This window comes from Lagenorhynchus albirostris, chromosome 13 (assembly GCF_949774975.1).
Source record: "Lagenorhynchus albirostris chromosome 13, mLagAlb1.1, whole genome shotgun sequence".
Classification (NCBI taxonomy): domain Eukaryota; kingdom Metazoa; phylum Chordata; class Mammalia; order Artiodactyla; family Delphinidae; genus Lagenorhynchus; species Lagenorhynchus albirostris.
Genome location: NC_083107.1, coordinates 26,551,809 through 26,574,533, shown reverse-complemented (window position 1 = coordinate 26,574,533; position 22,725 = coordinate 26,551,809). Strand labels below are relative to the sequence as shown.

Genomic DNA, 22,725 nt, shown 5'->3' with positions numbered 1-22,725 from the left:
CCTGGTGGTTCTTTTTTTGCCTCACCAGTTGTCTTGCTGCGCCAGTATCTTTCCAAGGGAGAGTTCACGATGTATGCGAAGGAACAATTCCACAGAGCAGCCTTCTGGCAAGAAGAACTCTTGTATCTCTGTTAAATGTGGCGGGCAGAAAAAAACTTTCTGAGCCACCACCTAGATGAAAGGTAGTAACCTGACTGAGCTCATCAGACACAGACCAGGGAGTAGCTGAGTTAGAGCACATCCTTAGGGTCAGGTTCCACATGATGTTCATTTATAACACAGAACAGAGAAAAGAACTATCATATGCAATATCAGACTTCCCATGATACAACACTTCAAAATCAGAGACTTAAACAATGCAGCCAATTTGCCCAAGTATTCATAAAATATTTACCAAGGCTTATGATGTCATGGCAGTTAGACCCTTTCTTGAGCAAACAAAGGTTTCTGGCTTCCTCTGCAACTAAAAATAATTAACACCTCCCACATGATCCAGCTGTGTGTTCCAGAGGTAAACTAGCAGAAGGGGCAACTTAGAAAAAGTCAAGGTCAAGGCACCATTCCACTGTGAGAGGCAAGTGGAGAAAGACTGCAGCAGGTTACGTTCAACAAAGAAGCAACAACACAAGGAGCCATGCAAGTCTCCCCAGATATTCGAGGCTTTAAATGTTGCACCCTATTCTGTTCATCAAGCAACCTTTATAGTCTATAAAAGTTTTCAAGTTTTCTAAGTAGCTCCACCCAGTTGATAACAATTACCTCGTCAGGTAAATTACCCAGCATTTAGCATTTACATTTACCAATTGGTCTCTCCTGCTCAATTGACAATAAATCCCTAAGTTTATCCAGTGTTAGATGGTGTATCTGACAATTCAGTGAAAGGAGATTGGTCAAATCCAACAGTAGACTGCCAAAAGAAAGAAAGAAATGTCTAATCACAAAAATACTACACCTAATTACAAATAGTGATTAGGTTCTAAAGAGATTATCTCCTAGGTAGATTTTGATAGAAATCTTGAACAGTTTGTGGGGGGGGAGATATCCTGATGATTGGGTAATAACAGAACATGACAGAAACACTAAAAATTTTCTGCACACACACACACACACACACACACACACACACACACACACACACTCTAACATTACAAGTCTAGTCAGAAGGAAATACACCAGAAAAGGAAGATAGAATTTTTAAAAATAATTTACAAGCGATGTTCTTTATTACTTTTTATCAGTTCTAAAATATCATCCTCCTTTAAAAAAAATTTAAGATTAGAATGACAGACTATTTCCTTCACTGTTGTAAATACTGCAAATTTATCAGCGGAGCTAAGTATCAATATAATTTTTCCTTAAGCTCAAACACATAAGGGAGCACTAAAATAGATTATAAACCTCATTTGACCTGATTTTATAAAACGTCACTCTGGCTGTCTTCAGTCCTGTTCTGTCTCCAGGTAGATTTCCAGGGTAGGCTTGTGTCACTTGGTCCATCTATAATAGGTCGGATAGGGTAGTCTGTAGTAATTGCCAGGATACCACCTTCTGTTCTGCGCTGCTTGACTGGCGTTTGGCTCTACATTCCAAGAGTACCTCCTTTGTAAACAGTCCTCTCCGTGGGGACCAGGAGTAGGAATATGGCCTCTCTGGTAAATGTTTTGATTCTGTGAAAATTTTCTTAAACAAAACAAAAGTAATACACCATTATTAGTTTTAATAAATATATATAATAAGCTTTATAAAATTATACTTAAACAAAAGTAATACACCATTATTAGTTTTAATAAATATATATAATAAGCTTTATAAAATTATACATAGATACTCTGGTTCTACTGTTTTCTACCTGTGTGATTTTAGCAGATAAAATTGCTTAATCTGGGCTTCCCTGGTGGCACAGTTGTTGAGAGTCTGCCTGCCGATGCAGGGGACATGTGTTCATGCCCCGGTCCGGGAAGATCCCACATGCCGCGGAGCAGCTGGGCCCGTGAGGGCCGCTGAGCCTGGGCGTCCAGAGCCTGTGCTCCGCAACGGGAGAGGCCACGACAGTGAGAGGCCCGCGTACCGCAAAAAAAAAAAAAAAAAAAAAAAAAAAAAAATTGCTTAATCTTTGGATTTTGTAGTTCTTTATAAAATAGAGCTAATAATACCTTCCATCTTCATGGATTGTTTTGAAGGTAAATTAAGATGATATACTTCAATTACCCACCACAATGCCTTGGCACACTGTAGGTTCCCAGAAGCCTTTCCGCCTTTCCCTATAGAGATAAATGCCCATACTATTCTAATCAGATACATTCTCTCTAAGTGTGGCAGTGTTGATATGAAACAGAATAAGCTATTTATTTTTGAAACCAGGAACCTACTTTCACTTTATAAGTAAACACATATATAAATTAATTATAAAATGTAGAAATTCTAACCATGGCACATGCAGCAAATTTGGAAAATTAGAATTTAATTGTTTCAAAAGTAACATCAGTAAATCTAATATAATCATACAAAAGAAAATTTGGAGATCTGAGAAAAGTAAACACCTCCCAAAACCCCTCAATCCCACTTAATCTAAGTAAACTGGTTAATATTACTTTTGGTCTTTTTCCCCCTAGCATCTTTTTTTGACTGCTGAATCATAACCTATTATTTTCACTTATCATAAGTAAGCTATCACTTTCAATGGCTTTATAAAATATCATAGTATGGATATAATAATTTACTTAGCTATTCTTCATCGTTAGAAATGCAAGCTGCTACCAATTTTTCCACTACTGTAAATAATGCTGGGATTAACATCCCAGAACATATACAACTGTATCCTAAGTACCTAGTCCAGAGTCTGATACATAGTAGGGAGTTTGAGGAATGTGCTGAGTGATTAAATGCATGTAGATTTTTCCATATTTTAAAGTATTTCTGTAACCTCATGGTGGAATTACCAGGTATGAACATTTTTATGGCTATTACAGTTATGTTTCGAAAGGGCTATACCATTTTTCAGTGCCCCTGGCAACACAAGCAACACCTTTTTGAAATGTTTACATCTGCTAAAAATGTCAAAACATCTTTTTGAAAACTGAAAGTTTACAATGTGCTAAAGTACTTTATTAACTCATGTAATAATCAACAACAATCCCAAGGTATATGTTATTAAAAATTTATTTATAATATTAGTAAAATTTCTATCTAATTGATAAGAAAATAGGAATTTAGAGCTCTTACTCAAGATCACATACAGGGTGAACAGCAGAGCCAGGATGCAAACCCAGGTCCAGCCTTACAATCAATACACTGGACTACCTTGTCAAAAACTTGCTAAATTAATAGCAAAATGGCAAAAACTGTTGTTGTTTTAATTGTACTGAGGTTTTTCCTGTTTCCCAAGTAAAAGTATGTTTGTGATTTATGTGTTCAACCCCTTTGCAAGTTTCTCTACAGGAATTTTACCATTTTCCCTATAATTTGTATTTACTCTTTTTTTTTTAACATCTTTATTGGAGTATAATTGCTTTACAATGGTATGTTACTTTCAGCTTCACAACAAAATGAATCAGTTATATATATACATATATTCCCATATCTCTTCCCGCTTGTGTCTCCCTCCCTCCCACCCTCCCTATCCCACCCCTCCAGGCGGTCACAAAGCACCGAGCTGATCTCCCTGTGCTATGCGGCTGCTTCCCACTAGCTAACTACCTTACTTTTGGTAGTGTATATATGTCCATGCCTCTTTATCGCTTTGTCACCGTTTACCCTTCCCCCTCCCCATAGCCTCAAGTCCATTCTCTAGTAAGTCTGTGTCTTTATTCCTGTTTCACCCCTAGGTTTTTCATGACATTTTTTTTTAATTCCATATATATGTGTTAGCATACGGTATTTGTCTCTCTCTTTCTGACTTACTTCACTCTGTATGACAGACTCTAGGTCTATCCACCTCATTACAAATAGCTCAATTTCGTCTCTTTTTATGGCTGAGTAATATTCCATTGTATCTATGTGCCACATCTTCTTTATCCATTCATCCAATGATGGACACTTAGGTTGTTTCCATCTCTGGGCTATTGTAAATAGAGCTGCAATGAACATTTTGGTACATGACTCTTTTTGAATTATGGTTTTCTCAGGGTATATGCCCAGTAGTGGGATTGCTGGGTCATATGGTAGTTCTATTTGTAGCTTTTTAAGGAACCTCCATACTGTTCTCCACAGTGGCTGTATCAATTTACATTCCCACCAACAGTGTAAGAGGGTTCCCTTTTCTCCACACCCTCTCCAGCATTTATTGTTTCTAGATTTTTTGATGATGGCCATTCTGACTGGTGTGAGATGATATCTCATTGTAGTTTTGATTTGCATTTCTCTAATGATTAGTGATGTTGAGCATTCTTTCATGTGTTTGTTGGCACTCTGTATATCTTCTTTGGAGAAATGTCTATTTAGGTCTTCTGCCCATTTTTGGATTGGGTTGTTTGTTTTTTTGTTATTAAGCTGCATGAGCTGCTTATAAATTTTGGAGATTAATCCTTTGTCCATTGCTTCATTTGCAAATATTTTCTCCCATTCTGAGGGTTGTTTTTTGGTCTTCTTTATGGTTTCCTTTGCTGCGCAAAAGCTTTGAAGTTTCATTAGGTCCCATTTGTTTACTTTTGTTTTTATTTCCATTTCTCTAGGAGGTGGGTCAAAAAGGACCTTGCTGTGATTTATGTCATAGAGTGTTCTGCCTATGTTTTCCTCTAAGAGTTTGATAGTTTCTGGCCTTACATTTAGGTCTTTAATCCATTTTGAGCTTATTTTTGTGTATGGTGTTAGGGAGTGATCTAATCTCATACTTTTACATGTAGCTGTCCAGTTTTCCCAGCACCACTTATTGAATAGGCTGTCCTTTCTCCACTGTACATTTCTGCCTCCTTTGTCAAAGATAAGGTGACCATATGTGCGTGGGTTTATCTCTGGGCTTTCTATCCTCTTCCATTGATCTATATTTCTGTTTTTGTGCCAGTACCATACCGTCTTGATAACTGTAGCTTTGTAGTATAGTCTGAAGTCTGGGAGCCTGATTCCTCCAGTTCCTTCTTTCGTTCTCAGGATTGCTTTGGCCATTCAGGGTCTTTTGTGTTTCCATACAAATTGCAAAATTTTTTGTTCTAGTTCTGTGAAAAATGCCAGTGGTAGTTTGATAGGGATTGCATTGAATCTATAGATTGCTTTGGGTAGTAGGGTCATTTTCACAATGTTGATTCTTCCGATCCAAGAACATGGTATATCTCTCCATCTATTTGTATCATCTTTAATTTCTTTCATCAGTGTCTTATAATTTTCTGCATACAGATCTTTTGTCTCTTTAGGTAGGTTTATTCCTAGATATTTTATTCTTTTTGTTGCAATGGTAAATGGGAGTGTTTTCTTGATTTCACTTTCAGATTTTTCATCATTAGTATATAGGAATGCCAGAGATTTCTGTGCATTAATTTTGTATCCTGCCACTTTACCAAATTCATTGATTAGCTCTAGTAGTTTTCTGGTAGCATCTTTAGGGTTCTCTATGTATAGGATCATGTCATCTGCAAACAGTGACAGCTTTACTTCTTCTTTTCCGATTTGGATTCCTTTTATTTCCTTTTCTTCTCTGATTGCTGTGGCTAAAACTTCCAAAACTATGTTGAATAAGAGTGGTGAGAGTGGGCAACCTTGTATGTATTTACTCTTTAAATAAAGCAAACTTCCTTATTCTGAAAACTATACCACTATTAATGCAGCCTAAGAATGTAAGATCCTTTCTGACACTCACATCAAATTATTGGCTTAAACTAAGTTTAAGAATCAATGAAAATTTCTAAGTCCTCTTCCCAACTGCCTCTAAAAACTCACCTATTCCCCCTCCTATACTTGACTTTCCATCCCTAAATGCAAAATATGGAACAAACAATACCCCCTGGTTGACACCGATCAGCAAGAAAACACCAATTCTTCACATTATAATGTATTTGCACTAATTTATAATATTAATTTCTATTTCAATTCTAGAAAAAGGGAAAGCAGAGATACCTTTCTGATTGCTGCAAATCTTGGGTCTGGGTATGGAAATGCCGAGATGTTGGGTAACCTGGGGTCTAATGTAGGTTATACTTCCTTGGTTAACAGACTTATTAGCTGTGTGAACTGGTTCCATCATATGTGTTGAGTCATCAAAACCACTTGTTCTGGATACACTGGAATCCCGATTCCTCAAACAGAATGTTTCCACAAAATGTTACTGGTCTGCAAATTCAGTAGCCAATTTAGTGACTATATTTTGGCCTGTGAAAATAACAATTCCATCCTCCCCCCATTCCTATTTGTTTAGGTTTCCTCGAGCAAGTAAACAAGCTACAAGAAGAAGGGACATGTGCAACTTAAATGATATAAAAATAGATCTTCCTAACCACAAATTTCATATATAAAATGCAACTTACTTTCTGATGAGACCATTCTGAAGGTTTTCAATGTAGTTTTGTCTTTCTAAGCAATGTCCACGGCTCCTATGAAATACTGAGGAGCGGATAAACTGTTAGAAATAACTGTACAAAAAGCAAATCTTTCCCAGAGAAAGCAGATCAAAGCTGAAATCCAGGGACTTCCCTGGTGGCGCAGTGGTTAAGAATCCGCCTGCCAATGCAGGGGACAGGGGTTCGAGCCCTGGTCCGGGAAGATCTCACATGCCGCGGAGAAACTAAGCCCATGCGCCACAACTACTGAAGCCCGAGTGCCACAACTACTGAAGCCTGAGTGCCTAGAGCCCGAGCTACACAACGAGAAGCCACCGCAATGAGAGGCCCACGTACCACAACAAAGAGTAGCCCCTGCTCGTGGCAACTAGAGAAAGCCCGCACAGCAACGAAGACCCAACGCAGCCAAAAATAAATAAATAAATAAAATAAATTTTAATAAGAAAAGAAAATGCTGAAATCCACTGACTAATTATTTAGGCTGTTATATCTCACTATTTCCAGATACATCCCTTTATAAACTTTTGGTAAAAGGTTATCTTATGTCAGAACAAATGAATTACAAACTTTTCTCTTTTTCCAAAATTTGAGAAATTCCCCTACACTTCTACCTTCAAATTTTATAAAAAGGGAAAAGTAGTGACAACCCTTATACTTACATCCAATTGCATCATCTGGCCACATGCCCTTCTACATCAACCAAATATCTAAAAAACAACAAAATTCGAGTCATTTGTAAATAAAAAGAAAAGAAAATCAAGGTTTTGCAAAAAAGGTCCAATTTTGCTTTACAAATATAGATATAAAAATCCTAAGAAAATATCAGCACAGCTAATCAATAATTATTAAGAATGATATATACCATGAATACAAAAAGGCTTTATTCCAAGGATGCAAGGATAACGCAACTTTAGAAAATCTATTAATATTTTCTATTAATATTAATATAGTTGTATTAATATTACACTAATACAACAATTTAATTAATAAATGAAAGAGAATAAAATACAGGACCAAACTGGCAGATGTTAAAAAGTTATCTGAGGGCTTCCCTGGTGGCACAGTGGTTGAGTCTGCCTGCCAATGCAGGGAACGCGGGTTCGTGCCCCGGTCCGGGAAGATCCCACATGCCACGGAGCGGCTGGGCCCGTGAGCCATGGCTGCTAGGCCTGAGCGTCCGGAGCCTGTGCTCCGCAACGGGAGAGGCCACAACAGTGAGAGGCCCGCGTACCAAAAAAAACAAAAAAACAAAAAAAGTTATCTGATAACATACAACAGTCAGTTTTGGTCAAAACGCTTTGTACACTCAAAACAGGAGACTTAATATGACACAGTATTCATCAAGAACCAACAAATAACAAAAGACAAATTAGGATAAATATTAACATCATATCTAAAAACCCTATCTAACCAACCATAGGAGCCAGAAACTTAGGAATCACCATCACTGACAGCTATTTCTCCCTCACCCTCATCCTCAACCCACCACCAGTGCTAACAATGATACTGCCTACATACCTCTAGAATCTGTCCACATCTTTCCACCAAAATGACCACCATACCCTGGTCCAAGCCACCATTATGCCCAATTTCTACAAAAGTCTCCTAACTTCTTTCCTCGCTTCCACTCTTTCTCCCTGCAGTGTATTCTCCACTCGGTAGCAAAATGATAGGTTGAAAATGCAATTGGGTATGTTCCACACACTCACCTTCAACAAAAAAAGTTCAATGGTTTTCTATTACTCTTAAATTCTGAAACCTTAAACATAAGCCTGCACGATCGAGCTCCTGCCCACACTTGTAGCTCCATTATAATCACATGCTCCCCCAACAGCCCCATCTTCCTGGCCAGTTCCTCCAACACAGCATATGCTTTCCTCTTATAGGGTCTTCTGCTATTCCTTATGCTCAGAAATCTGTCCCCAACGTCCGTATCTGCTTAATACCTACTCAACCTTCAGATATCAGCTGAAACATCCCTAAATAAACCTTCTCTAATCTCCATGATGAGATCAAATCCTCCCTAAAATATGCTCTCATGGTACCATGTCCCTCTCCTTGGCACTTGTCAGAGTTGTAATTCTACATGCACAGTATGATTCTTGAATATCTATTCCCTCTCTGGACTGTTAGAATTCACAAAGGGGAGGTCAAGTCTCTTCACTCACGAAATTTCACAAGTCTTTTTACTAGCACCCAGCACAGTGCTTAAATATAACAGATGCTCAATAAGTATTTCCTGCATGAACAACCATAAATTGGTACAGAGTAGCAACATCCACAAAAAGCAAAAGGACATAAACTCTTTGATGCAGAAGTCCCATTCTGAGTGAAGTTAACTGAGACAAAGCATATATATTCAAAGATGTTCACACAGGAATGTCCATTACTTTGATGTTTTATAATATCAAAAACTTCTGACTTTTATATGTTCATCAGTGAGCAAAGGTACAATGCAGCCTTAAAAAAAATAAGCAAATGGGACCTAATGAAACTTAAAAGCTTTTGCACAGCAAAGGAAACTATAAACAAGACGAAAACACAACCCTCAGAATGGGAGAAAATGTTTGCAAACGAATCAACAAAGGATTAATCTCCAAAATATATAAATAGGTCATGCAGCTCACTATTAAAAAAACAAAAACCCAATCAAAAAATGGGCAGAAGACCTAAATAGACATTTCTCCAAAAGGACATACAGATGGCCAAGAGGCACATGAAAATCTGCTCAACATCACTAATTATTAAAGAAATGCAAATCAAAACTACAATGAGGCATCACCTCAGACAGGTTAGAGTAGGCATCATCAGAAAATCTTCAAACAACAAATGCTGGATAGGGTGTGAGGAAAGGGAACCCTCTTGCACTGCTGGTGGGAATGTCAACTGATACAGCCACTATGGAGAACAGTATGGAGGTTCCTTAAAAAATAAAAATAGAATTACCATATGACCCAGCAATCCCACTACTGGGCATATACCCAGAGAAAAGCATAATTCAAAAAGACATATGCACCCCAATGTTCACTGCAGCAGTATTCACAATAGCTAGGTCATGGAAGCAACCCAAATGCCCATTGACAGATGAATGGACAAAGAAGATGTGGTAAGTATATACAATGGAATATTACTCAGAGATAAAAAAGAACAAAATTGGGTCATTTGTAGAGACGTGGATAGACCTAGAGACTGTCATCCAGAGTGAAGTAAGTCAGAAAGAGAAAAAACAAATATTGTATATTAATGTATATATATGGAATCTAGAAAAATGGTACAGGTGAACTGGTTTGCAAGGCAGAAATAGAGACACAGATGTAGAGAACAAACGTATGGACACCAAGAGGGGACAGTGGGGCAGGGCGGGGGTCGGTAGTGGTGAGATCAATTGGAAGATTGGGATTGACATATATACACTAATATGTATAAAATAGATAACTAATAAGAACCTGCTGTATAAAAAATAAATTTTTTAAATTCAAAAATAAATAAATTTTTAAAATTAATTAATTAATAATCATTTAAAAAAAAGAATGAGGTTGGAAGACTGTCAAAACAGCACACAGATCACACACTCAAGCCCCAGAAGATGGGAAAGTGCCTTAAGTACCCAACTTCGGATGACATCTCCCTGCCTCACAAGTCTCAGTCCGACTGGGCTAGCTTCGGCAAGGGGACAGAGCTGGATCAGGAGCCACTGCTGCCATATCTGGATCAAGTTCCAGTTTTGGTCTATCATACAACACCTAGCCAGACTCGCCTAGCAACTCAGCTGAGAGGAACAGAATAGGATAGCTCAAAAGAATAGGCCTCATACAGCATCAGCCTAAAGGAGTTTATGATCCTGGAAGAAATGGATCAGAAAAAAGGATCCGGGGGACTTCCCTGGTGGTGCACTGGCTAAAGACTCCGCACTCCCAATGCAGGGGGCCCGGGTTCGTTCCCTGGTCATGGAACTAGATCCCACACGCATGCTGCAACTAAGAGTTTGCATGCCACAACTAAGGAGCCCACAGGCTGCAACTAAGACCCAGCGCAACCAAAAAAAAAAAAAAATCAATAAATAAAATAAAACAAATATTAAAAAAAAAGATCCAGGAGTGTGTGATCTGTGTGATGGACTTTGTTTATGACAACCCAATTTGATTTCTGCTGTGTATGCAGGTCACCTGGGCTGTACAGATGACTGGCTGATGAGATCCTTCACGTGCCCCTCCTGCAAGGAGACAGTTGATGCAGCACTGCTTTTGTCCTACGAGACTAACTGAGCCAGTGTCTCTCACCTGACTTCAAGAGAACCATCATTTTTGGTGGTTTTGATCTTCTGTCATTGAGCCCAAAGAGCCGGGGATTAGGAATTAAGATCATGCATGAAAGTTTCCTAATAATTCCTGAACGGCTGCAGATGTTGGGGAAAAGTATGTGATATTTTAGAAATTTAGGGGGAAAAGTAAGATGCTATTTTTATGTAAAGCCTTCACCCAGTGTTTAAAAATATAATTGTATTTAGATCTTGTTATTGCTCCAGTACATAGGATTTGTGTAAAGTGTTACAGCAGCTATATATGTTTCAATTGTGTGTCGAAGATTAGGATAAAGATAGTGGTTGTTTTTCCTAAGTGAGATAACTTTCTTCTTCCCCCTACCCAAATTCTTTTCTGAAGTTGCTGGCATTTGGGTCAAGGTTTTATTTAAAGCTACATTTTATAACACTGGCACAAAAAAAAGTAGTTTTAAGCTTGTTTGCATAGTTATTTTTTTTTTTTAGAATAAACATAGAGCATTTATTTTTTACTTTATAGGAACTCCACAAATTAAGGTCCCATTGTTCTTTTACTGTGATTGTTGTTACTATTGATGTTGCTGTTTTCTGTCTTTGCTGGTTCTTTCTAATCTACCATTTGTCGTTATTGGCGTATAATCATCTCATGGTCACAAAATGGCTGCTGTAAAACCAAGTATCATATTCTCACAAAACAAGGAGGAAGCAGAAAAAGAGTCCAAATGGTCATTTTCCTAATGCATATTTATCTTTTTTCAGAGAAAAATATCATTCTCGTAAGCACAATGACAGCCTTCTCCTGTTTACTTATTTGCCAAAACAGACTGATATGACCATTCATAAGACAATTCATGGCAAAGAGGGATATGATAATGATTGCCTCAGCCTAACAAGGATATATCCACCAAAGCTGAATGCTTCACTCCTCAAATAAATCAACACTTTTCTACATACAACACACAAGTCTCTTGAAGCGTTCTTCATAAGTGCATTAGGGAAGAATTTAGTATGTCATAAGCACTTAAGAATTTGACATTCAACTGTAGTAGTATCCATGTTGGTTAATTTTCTTATAAGCCCCATGATGAGTTTGAAAAAAAATGAAAGAATTAGAATATCAGGTTCTATTAAACTCTTACATGTATCTTGCTTAAGTTTTTGTTCATTAATTTATATCCAACTACATAAAGCAAATTTGGAGGAAAAAATAATAATAAATAAATAAGATTGAGGTCTCTAAATATTTTCATAGGAAGATGTGTACCATATAGTAAATTATAAACCAGAATGTCTAAATACTACACCATTAAATCACATGTACAGTCAGTTCTGTATATCCAACGGTTCCATATCCTGCAGATATGGAAGGGCGACTATACAACACCATTTTACATACAGGATTTGAGCATCCGAGGATTTTGGTATCCATGGGGAGTCCTAAAACCAATCCCCTGCAGATACCAAGGGACAATTGTATATGCTTATATCTGCATTTTTAACGTCTGAAAAAGTATGTGCTAAATAATTACTGGTCTTAACCTCTGAGTAGGGGGCAAAATTGCCTTCCACTTCATACATTTCTCTGACTGCATGTTTTGCATTCAGCTTACATTAGCTTACATTACTACTGTATACAGTACAATTTAAACAAGATCTGCCTCCTGGGGTTGACAACTCACCAGCAGATGTGGTAGCCAGTCCTGTTTAAACCATGGGTACAGTGGACACCAATAAGCCTGTCTATAAAACAGTGAATATGGAATTAAGTAAGCAAAGTAGATACACTAAAAACAAGTTATACAATTTTCTGAAGAGTAGCCTTTATTAGTTACCACAACACTACCACTATCCTGAAAAGGAAAAACTCTGAAGAAAAGAGTGTTTTTGCAGGAACATACTATAAAGTCAAAATTCATTGTCTCTGGGAAATTTTGCATAGCCTCCAATCAGATGCAATAGTGTGGACTGCAGAATGCCCCAAAGGAACTGATTTGACTATAGAAAAAGGGAGTAGAAAAAAACCAGGCTATCAGAAGAATACAATTTGATTTTGAGTGAAACAAATGGAATGCCTTCACTTTTAATGCTCCATATTAAAAAGAACAAACAGTTTCTGAAGGGCTCTTGGGGTCCCAAAGCACTTCCATTCCTTCTCTCATTCACTGCTGCTCACACATCATGGGTCTTATGTGCCTGTGCAGTTCTTGGGTAAGTAACACCGTGCTTATTTCACAATGAAAAAGTAAGGCTTGAGACGTAAGCCCAAGCTGCACAGCATGCAAACAGAAAAAAGACTAGAATCGAGTCTCAGATTTTTCCAAGTATGCCACAGTATTTCGTGGTCCAGCACTGGAAAAATTATATGAGAAAGTAAATAAAAAACAACAACATGTAGCTGATCTCTGCAAAAGGTATGTCTGTGACTAGGTGGTGTCTGGCATTCATCATCTCCTGCCTGGATTACTGCCGCCCTACAATTCTAACGATCTCTTCTATTTCAACTGATCCAGGCTTCCCTGGTGGCGCAGTGGTTGAGAGTCTCCCTGTCGATGCAGGTGACACGGGTTCATGCCCCGGTCCAGGAGGATCCCACACGCCACCGAGCGGCTGGGGCCATGAGCCATGGCCGCTGAGCCTGTGCATCCAGGAGAGAACACGGCAATGAGAGGCCTGTGTGCCACCAAAAAAAAAAAAAAAAAAAAGTCTATTTCAACTGCTCCTCCACATGGAAGATGTTATCTTTCTAAAATATAAACTTGGCTGGATTGCTCTGTTGCTTAAACATCTTCACTTAGAACAGAACAAAGCCCAAGTTTTTAGCATAGCATTGAGCACTCTATATAAACAAATATCACTCTGTCTCTCCAACTGAATTATAAGTTCAAACTATGACTTACAAGGACCTACATCATCCACCTCCCTCCTTTCCCCTGCCACCCTCCCTGATCTTATTCTCTACTGCTCTGCCCTCACTTACCCCTGTCCAGCCACACTGGCCTCCTTACTATTCCTCAAACATGCCAAGCACAGTCATGCCTCAGGGACTTTGCACCTACTATTCCTTCTGCTTCAGAACACACCCTCCCACCTCATCTGCACTCTCCTAGAACACACGATCCCACACCATCTCCTCTCTCCCAGATATCCAATGGCTTGTTTCTCACTCCAAGGCTCTGCTCAATCGACATCTTAATAGAGGGGACTTCCCTGATCACCTACCACATTCCCTCACCTCTTCATCTTCTTTTGTTATTCTCCAAAGCATTTACCACCAATTGACACTCCATATATTTACTTATTTATTCATCTCTCTCTCCCACTAGAAGGTAAATTACGTAAGGGCAAGAACTTTGTTCTGTTCCTACTTCCTAGAAGAGTGCCTTCAATGTAGAAGGTATTATACAAATATTTGCTGAAAATGAATGTATGAATTCTCTGCCCTTTCACACTGCCCTCTAGTCACACCAGAGGCTGCCCCTCCAGAGCACAAGTTCAAGCCCTGTGCCTTCTGTACCTGTCCCCAATACCTGGGCTGTCCTTTCCTCATTCCGGAAAAATCCTCTTCCCCAAAGCCCAGCTCAAATGCTGTCTCCTCAGTCAGGCCTTCCTCAATTTCTCCTCTATATTCCTGCTGCATTTGATTCTTCTATTATAATTAACCCACTTATAGTCACTACATGTTTCTCTTCCTAGATAACTGTAAGTTGCTACTGAACAAAGACTTCTACTCACCTCTGTATCCCCGTGCCCTAACAACAAACCAATAAGCCTCTCAGTGTTTACTGAAACAATTTATTTTCTGAGTCTCTACCAATTCTAGGGAGTGGATAGTATAGTCTCCTCATTATCAGTGAGCCTGGCACCTGTGGGAGGGGCTTATACCACAGGAAGTCACCCATGGATCATAACTAAGGTTGTGAGACTGCAATGGCAGAGAGCATGGTGAAGTTAGCCCACTGCATGCAGAAGACCCACAGAGGAGTCAGCATATGCAATGGACTACACTTGGTATAACATGTGAACAATCAAGGTTTACAAACGTGTTCTCATGCACTTGTAAGGATCTACTAGCCCACGCGGAACAGACAGAACACACACAAAGGAGCCTGGAGGAAGTGAGTAGGCCGGCAGCTGCACCCTAACATCTTAAGAGGTAATATTTCTGTGACTACATTTACACGAATCAGATAATTTGCTTCCTTTCTAGACACCCTGGTTATCACACGCAAGGTCAAGTCTCTCAAATTTTAAAGCTAAAGTACAGGGAAGATCTGTGAATAGGGCTTAAGATATTTAAGAGCTAGTACCTGCATTAAGCAACCAGGTTATAGAATGAAAAGTTATCTTGAAATTCCAGTCTCTCCCTCTCTCTCTCACCTCCTATCCCCTATCTTCCCACCTCCATCTCTATTCCTTCTCCCCTACTCCCTGTTTTATGTATATATGTGCATCCTTTTATATATACACGGAATATTTACTGTCTGTTAGATTTATTTAATAAAGTGCACACTCCTCAGGCTAAATTTAGAAAGAGGACAAAATGAACACTTTCTCATGGGCGTCAGTGGTGTTCCAAAGACAAAAGATTCCTCAGTCTTAAAACATGACAAATACGATGTTCTTTCTGATAGCTAGATGCTAGAAATAGGCAAGTGGAACCTTAAATTCACACGCTATTAAGACCTACTATTAACAGAGTAGATCTTAAAGTGGAAACAAGAAAACATCAGCCTTTTAAGTTCTTCCTGTCTGAAGATAAGAATAAGAGGTGGGAGTGTTCTTCCTCACTTGCACCCGAAGTGTAAAAGCGGCAAAAATATCTTAAACACATATACGATGAGGAAGCCGCTCTTCTGGTCCACTCTGTTTTGTTTTGCTTCTACGGATCTGTCTCACTCCGAACCTTTGCTTTTTGTTTTCTCTTTTATATACGCTAAGACCCTGAGAGTCTTAACCTTTTCTTCCACCTCTCAACCAATAAATAGGACAAAAGAACATTTTTATGTTTTTATGTATTTTCCATTCAAATTTTTAAAAAAGAGGTAAGTAAGCTAGTTCAGTTGAGATTTCTCACAAAAATCACTTTCCAAACTAAACTAAATTGTTGTGACCATAAACAGGAAAAACACCGTACTCTATTAGCACCATCTGACATTTCCACCTTAATGTTACCAAACACAACAGGCCTAATATCAGAACTATTAAAAATGTTAAAAATCCCCAATCCCACTCAAAATGCATACCAAAGTTCAGGTAAAGGAAAAAAAAAAACAAAAACAACTCACCATTATCTTTATTTTCTTTCAGAAACCCTTTAACAGCACATTGGAATTTAAAAATGGTGTGATCATCTGGCACCAGATGCCCAATTGTACAAATTTTTAAATAAGGAATAATTTCTTGTAAGTCCTACAAGGCAAAACCATGAAAATATATATTATTTCCAAGCTGCTTCAAGATAATATGGAATGGGGTGAAACAGGTGGGGGTACAGATAAAACATGACAGCCATCAGTTGGTAAATAATAAAGTTGGATGATTTCATGGGTATACAAGGAACACTTACAGTATTTTAATACTTTTGTATATGCTTAAAATTTGTGATAATTGTTTAAAAACAAGACGACACTGTAGGAAACAGTTTGGCACTTTCTCAAAGGTTAAGCGTAGAGCTACCGTATGATCCAACAACTCTGCTACTACCTACACTGCACATCTAACAGAACTGAAAGCAGGGATTTGAACACATATTTGTACACGAATGATCATAGCAGCATGATTCACAATACCTACAAGGTGGAAAAAACCCAAGTGTCAATCAACCGTTGAATAGCAAACCATGGTATATACACACAATGGGATTTATCAAGCCAAAAAAGGAATGGCCTTTTGTTACATGCTATAACATGGATGAACCTTGAAAACATGATGTTTCGTGAAATAAGCCAGACATAGAAAGAAAAATGTTGTAGATTCCACTTACACGAGGTACCTAGAATAGGCAAATTCATAGAGACAGAAAATAGAATAGAGGTTTCTAAGGGCTGGTGGGAGGGAAAATGGGGTTGTTACTGTTTGATGGTTACAGAGTTTTTGTTGAGCATGATGAAAAAGTTTTGGTTATAGACAGTGGTGATGGTTACACAACACTGTGACTGTATTTAATGCCATTGAACTGCATATTTATAAATGGTTGAAATAAATATAATTTATCTATATTTTACCACAATAAAAAAAAGAGAAATAACTGAGCTGAAATTTCAATTCTTCCTTTTCCGAGAGTCAGTTTCATCGCCTGTAAAATTAGTAATTGTAGTTGTCTATCCTCTGAGCTTAGTGCAGGGTAAGCACTCAGTAGGAGATATCAGTACTACTTCCACTTCAACAGCAAAGGATTGCTGTGAAGATTAACTAAGTCAATGCATATGAAAGAACTTTCTAAATGGCAAACTGCTATACAAATCTTAACGAACATGAGGTGTTACTGTCTCCCAAGGCCATGGAACAGGTCAGAAGAAGGATAATTCTTTTGCACTGGTATGTCCTACATGGGCCAAGAGGATACATGGGTTTTTGTATTATATCAGAAGATATTAGGGAAAGAAAGCATAAAACTTAGAGAACAATTGTCTTTTACTGTGATGCTTAAACATGCTCAGGCAACTGCTTAAAATAAGTGCTAAAGACATAATGGACATACCTTTCTTTCCTTTTAGGCTACTACTATTCTTAGTAAAAGTTTACTTCATTTTCAAAATATAGAACATGGAAGCTTATAGAATTTCTTAAGCATATCTAGAGCCTACTGCCAAATATATAGTTCAATTCATATCTTTAATCTCATTTTGAAACAGCAATTACAAATGTGTATTTAAGGAAACCACTAGCTTCCCTTTTTGAACCCATGAAAGAGGGCCAGGATTCAACTTAGCATAAGATGATAACTACTGAATTACTATGAATTATTCCAGTATCAGAAAGAAGGTCATTTTCAATTATGGGTTCCATTTACCTCTGGCTTATAATAGCGGCGAGTATATGTTAAGTCAATAATCAGCCCAAGTTCTTCATTCTGCTCTTGCAGTTGTTAAAAAAGATCGAAGGGGGAAAATTATTCTTCTGGAGCAAGATTCTTTTCAAAACTCAGAAAAGAATCAGAAAGAATAAAATAAGAAAGCACATGTGTTTAAAATCCTTTACTGTATTATCCATTTATTCAAACCCTGTGATGCTAACATATGAGATTCAAAGTAAAGTTTCCTCCTCTGGAATTTACAAGCGATATTATAATCCTTTCTTCCAGAGAGATTAGATGGAAGAAAATAAGTTCACTTCTCTATATTTATTTCTATGTTTCTTTGTTTCATTTTGGTCTGCTAACCAGACTGTAAACTCCCAGAAGGCAGGTACCACATCAATTGTGCCTACCACAGTATTGCTGGCTTCAATCAGAGTGCCTGAAAATAGACACAAAAATAAATACTTCTTGAATATCTACATATAGGAAGGATGGCTTTCACTGCTAAATATTCTTTCATGTATTTGGCTTATACATGTACCCTGTTCCATTGATCTCTTTGGTTATTCAAGTGTCAGCAACACACACTTTTTTTAAAATTAGTAGACTAGTTTTACAGCAGTTTGAGATTCACAGCAAAAGTGAGCAAAAAGTACACAGTTCCCACTTATACCCGCTCTCCTTCATCCCTCACAGCCTTCCCCATTATCAACATTCCATACCAGTGTGCTTCATTTGTTAGAATTCATGAACCAACACTGACATATCATTATCATTCAAAGTCCATAGTTTATTGCATTCATGGTACAAGTAACTGACTATTCTATATTTCTAGTATGGTCATCTCTAAACATTTACATACTGAGATACATATTACTTTCTTATAAATTACTTTATTCTTTATTTATAGTTAAGGCATTATATTGTTGTTGTTTTTTTCAATTAAGTACAGAATTAGGTTGTATTTATCTATGAATTCCATTTCTAGAGAGTAAAGGAGGTATTAAAAAGTATTTGCTATAAAAAGGGAAAATGGAGTACGATGGGGTTGAGAGCCAGGGCTCTATATGGTGAATTCAGATTTCTGGAAGAATACGGTATTAACTTTTGCTTACCTTTCTGAAAGGAACTTTGAAAGCAATGAAGCGAGTCCCAGGCATCCGCTGTTCAACTGGGAGATAGTCCTTCCACCTGTTAATATATTTTTTGTTAGGAAAATTTTATGTTAGGCTGTCTCCCTGCATAGGATGGATGCGCATTGAAAATGGAAATCATATCCCTATATAGTAGGTCGTTCTTCTTTATGCTTTGCATTTTGCTGCTCCACTTATTCAACCCCACCTAATAATAACCTATACTTCCCTTGTTCCTGTTTTCCCATCTTGAAAACAGATAAAAGGCAACAAAACAATGCAAAGGTCTCAACAAATAAGGGATATCTAAAACCAGAGATGGCCAGAACTTCTGTATCCCTGATAAAACCTAGCCTGCTGTTGACTACTAAGGTATCATTAACACATGCGTGCTGACTGAAATAGCTCAAACTCAATTCTTCCACTTCACAGTTTATTTTCAGTCCTCATACAAAACCTGATGATAAAATTCCTTAATGCTAGGAATCACAGTGAAAAATAATATCTGAACTGACTTCTGTAAGATGAGTTAGAACTAAGGTTAATTCAGTGTAGCTGAAGCATAGAAAGTGAGGGAAAAGTGGCGCAAGATTGGGCCAGAGCAGAAGAGAGGATTCTAGACCACGCAAAGTCTTAAAGGCCAACGGTTTGTTTTCTATTCTCAAAACAATGGTTTTGAGCTATGTTTATGGGCAATGTTCCAACTTGTTTTTAAGGTTTCTTGTGTGAAGAATGGATTGGAAGGAAACAAGATATATGGACACTAGTTAGGACCTAATTGCAACAGACAGGAAAGTTCAGTATTAGGATGTTGAGGAAGAGCTGACAGATTCAGAAGAAATTCAGGAGATAAACTGAAGCGGGCTTAATGGGGTATGAGATGGAGGAAAGGAAGGTCTTAGGGAACTAAAGCGTTTACTGCACATATGAGCAAAGTCTCAAAATTAATCATTTCATCGTACAGAGGTAGATCTCTCAAATGACATCAGTTAGGAAGCAACAGTATGCCCTTTATCATTCCAAGAGACAACACAAATCAACTGTTTCGATGGAAAATTCGGAGGTACCCGTGTGTTTTTTCACTCAAACTTAGTTCCAGTTCCTCTTACATTTTCTGTGCCAAATCAACACAGCTTGAGGAACTGAAGGGGATTCCATCCTGGTAATTAAGGAGGGTCCCCAACACTGACAGTCCCATCTTAAAAAGCAGTCACTCTGCATTTTACCCGAGGAGCAATGGCCAGAGCCTCCCTTTTAAAACGGTGGGGAGAAATCAGAACATCACACACTGTCCCTTTCAGCTACTGTGAACTGAGCTGCGAGACGACCAGTACCCCCCCTAGCACAGCGCGGACGGGCCAGCGCGCGGGAGCAACTGTGACAGGCGACAGCACAAGAGACGCAGCCAAGGCCCAGGGCTCTGAGCTCCACCGGCAACGCCCAGGGGCCAAGGCGTATTACCTTTCCAGGATGTGCTTTCCGCCCTTCCTCTTGGCCGACGAACGTCCGGAGAAGCCGCGACGCTGGCCCCAGCGCCCGCGGGCATGATGCCACTGGCTCATGTGACCCCCAATATGCCGCCCACCCAACGCCAAGAGTGCCAAAGTCGCCAACCCGGCGGCCCCGGTGCCAGCACAAGGCCACGAAACATATACGCCTAGGCGCAAGCCCACGCAGCTCGCGGACCTCCTTCTACTGCGCATGCGCCACCGCTCGTCGAGATGATGTCATCGCGTCGGCCTACTGAGATTCTTCATTAGTAAAGAGGATTCTGATGCCTGCAATTTCCCTCCTTAGCAGGAGGCTGGTAGCAGAGGTCCATTAGTTCGTGTGTGTACCCTTCAGAATTCCAATCATACGGGACATGGAAAGTTGTCCCACTCTCCCACTTTCTTGTGTGGTTCTTTCACATATTTCCCAAGTGCTTACATACACACCTGTATCTTGTATGTAAGTATTTGTGCGTAAGGGATATCCTGTATTTTATAGAAGAGCAACATACTGTACATAGTCTACAATCTGTCTTGGATAGTGATTTTCCCAGTCAATTTTTGCGTACATCCATTCTATTCTCTTCAATAGCTGCGTAACATTACATAATTTACATGACCAGCCCAATATTGATGGACTTTTAGTTGTTTTCAGTTTGCGGTTTTTTGTTTGTTTTCTGGTTTTGTCCTCTGTTTCAGATAGGCTGCAATGTGAACCTCTTTACACATGTATATAACTATATATAAATTTCTAGACATACAAATTCTGGAATGAAAGAGATGCAAACTTAAAATATTGAAAGATTTTCGATCAATCTAATCTGCCTAATCAACCTTCAAAATTATTCTATCAACTTATACTCCACTCACAGTGAAACATTTATTGGGTTTCTATTATGTGCCTGGTATCATGCTGGAGGTTGACAGTATGGATTTACATTTTAGACAATTCCAAAAAATGCCTGAGAGAGGTAAAAGTGGAGCTCAAGTATAACATTTCCGCACAGTATCAAGCATATGGATCTGTACCTGTTAGAAAAACTATGAATCATGCCACAAGTGGAACAGCAAAGAACAGCATGTTCTACAGTAGTTCTAAGGGTATAATAGCATACTAATTTCCATTGTTATTTATAATAACATGTTTTTTGTCAGTTTTACTTTTTAGTTTCTAATTTCATTTTTATTAACATCTGTATTGAAGTATAATTGCTTTACAATGGTATGTTGGTTTCTGCTTTGTAACAAAGTGAATCAGTTATACATACACATATGTTCCCATGTCTCTTCCCTCTTGCGTCTCCCTACCTCCCACCCTCCCTATCCCACCCCTCTAGGTGGTCACAAAGCACTGAGCTGGTCTCCCTGTGCTATGTGGCTACTTCCCACTAGCTATTTTACGTTTGGTAGTGTATATATGTCCATGCCACTCTCTCACTTTGTCACAGTTTACCCTTCCCCCTCCCCATATCCTCAAGTCTATGCTCTAGTACGTCTGTGTCTTTATTCCCGTCTTACCCCTAGGTTCTTCATGACCTTTTTTTTCCCCCTTAGATTCCATGTATATTTTTTTCCTTAGATTTGTGTTAGCAAATGGTGTTTGTTTTTCTCTTTCTGACTTACTTCACTCTGTATGACAGATTCTTGGTCCATCCACCTCACTACAAATAACTCAGTTTCGTTTCTTTTTATGGCTGAGGAATATTCCATTTTATATATGTGCCACATCTTCTTTATCCATTCATCTGTTAATGGACACTTAGGTTGCTTCCATGTCCTGGCTATTGTAAATAGAGCTGCAATGAACATTTTGGTACATGACCCGTTTTGAATTATTGGGTTTCTAAGGGTATACGCCCAGGAGTGGGATTGCTGGATCGTATGGGTGTTCTATTTGTAGTTTTTTAAGGAACCTCCATACTGTTCTCCATAGTGGCTGTAGCAATTTACATTCCCACCAAAAGTGCAAGAGTGTTCCCTTTTCTCCACACCCTCTACAGCATTTATTGTTTCTAGATTTTTTGATGATGGCCATTCTGACCGGTGTGAGTTGATTTCTCATTGTAGTGTTGATTTGCATTTCTCTAATGATTATGATGTTGAGCATTCTTTCATGTGTTTGTTGGCAATCCGTATATCTTCTTTGGAGAAATGACTATTTAGGTCTTCTGCCCATTTATGGATTGGTTTGTTTATTTGGTTTTTTTTTTACATCTTTATTAGAGTATAATTGCTTTACAATGGTGTGTTAGTTTCTGCTTTATAACAAAGGAATCAGTTATACTTATATATATGTTCCCATATCTCTTCCCTCTTGCGT

General features: G+C 38.5%; 2 pseudogenes; one reads left to right on the top strand and one right to left on the bottom strand.

Moving 5' to 3' along the window:
- Nucleotides 1-1,188: 1,188 nt before the first annotated feature.
- Nucleotides 1,189-21,600, bottom strand: LOC132531140 (RNA/RNP complex-1-interacting phosphatase-like; annotated as a pseudogene).
- Nucleotides 9,959-11,025, top strand: LOC132531580 (RING finger protein 11-like; annotated as a pseudogene).
- Nucleotides 21,601-22,725: the final 1,125 nt, after the last annotated feature.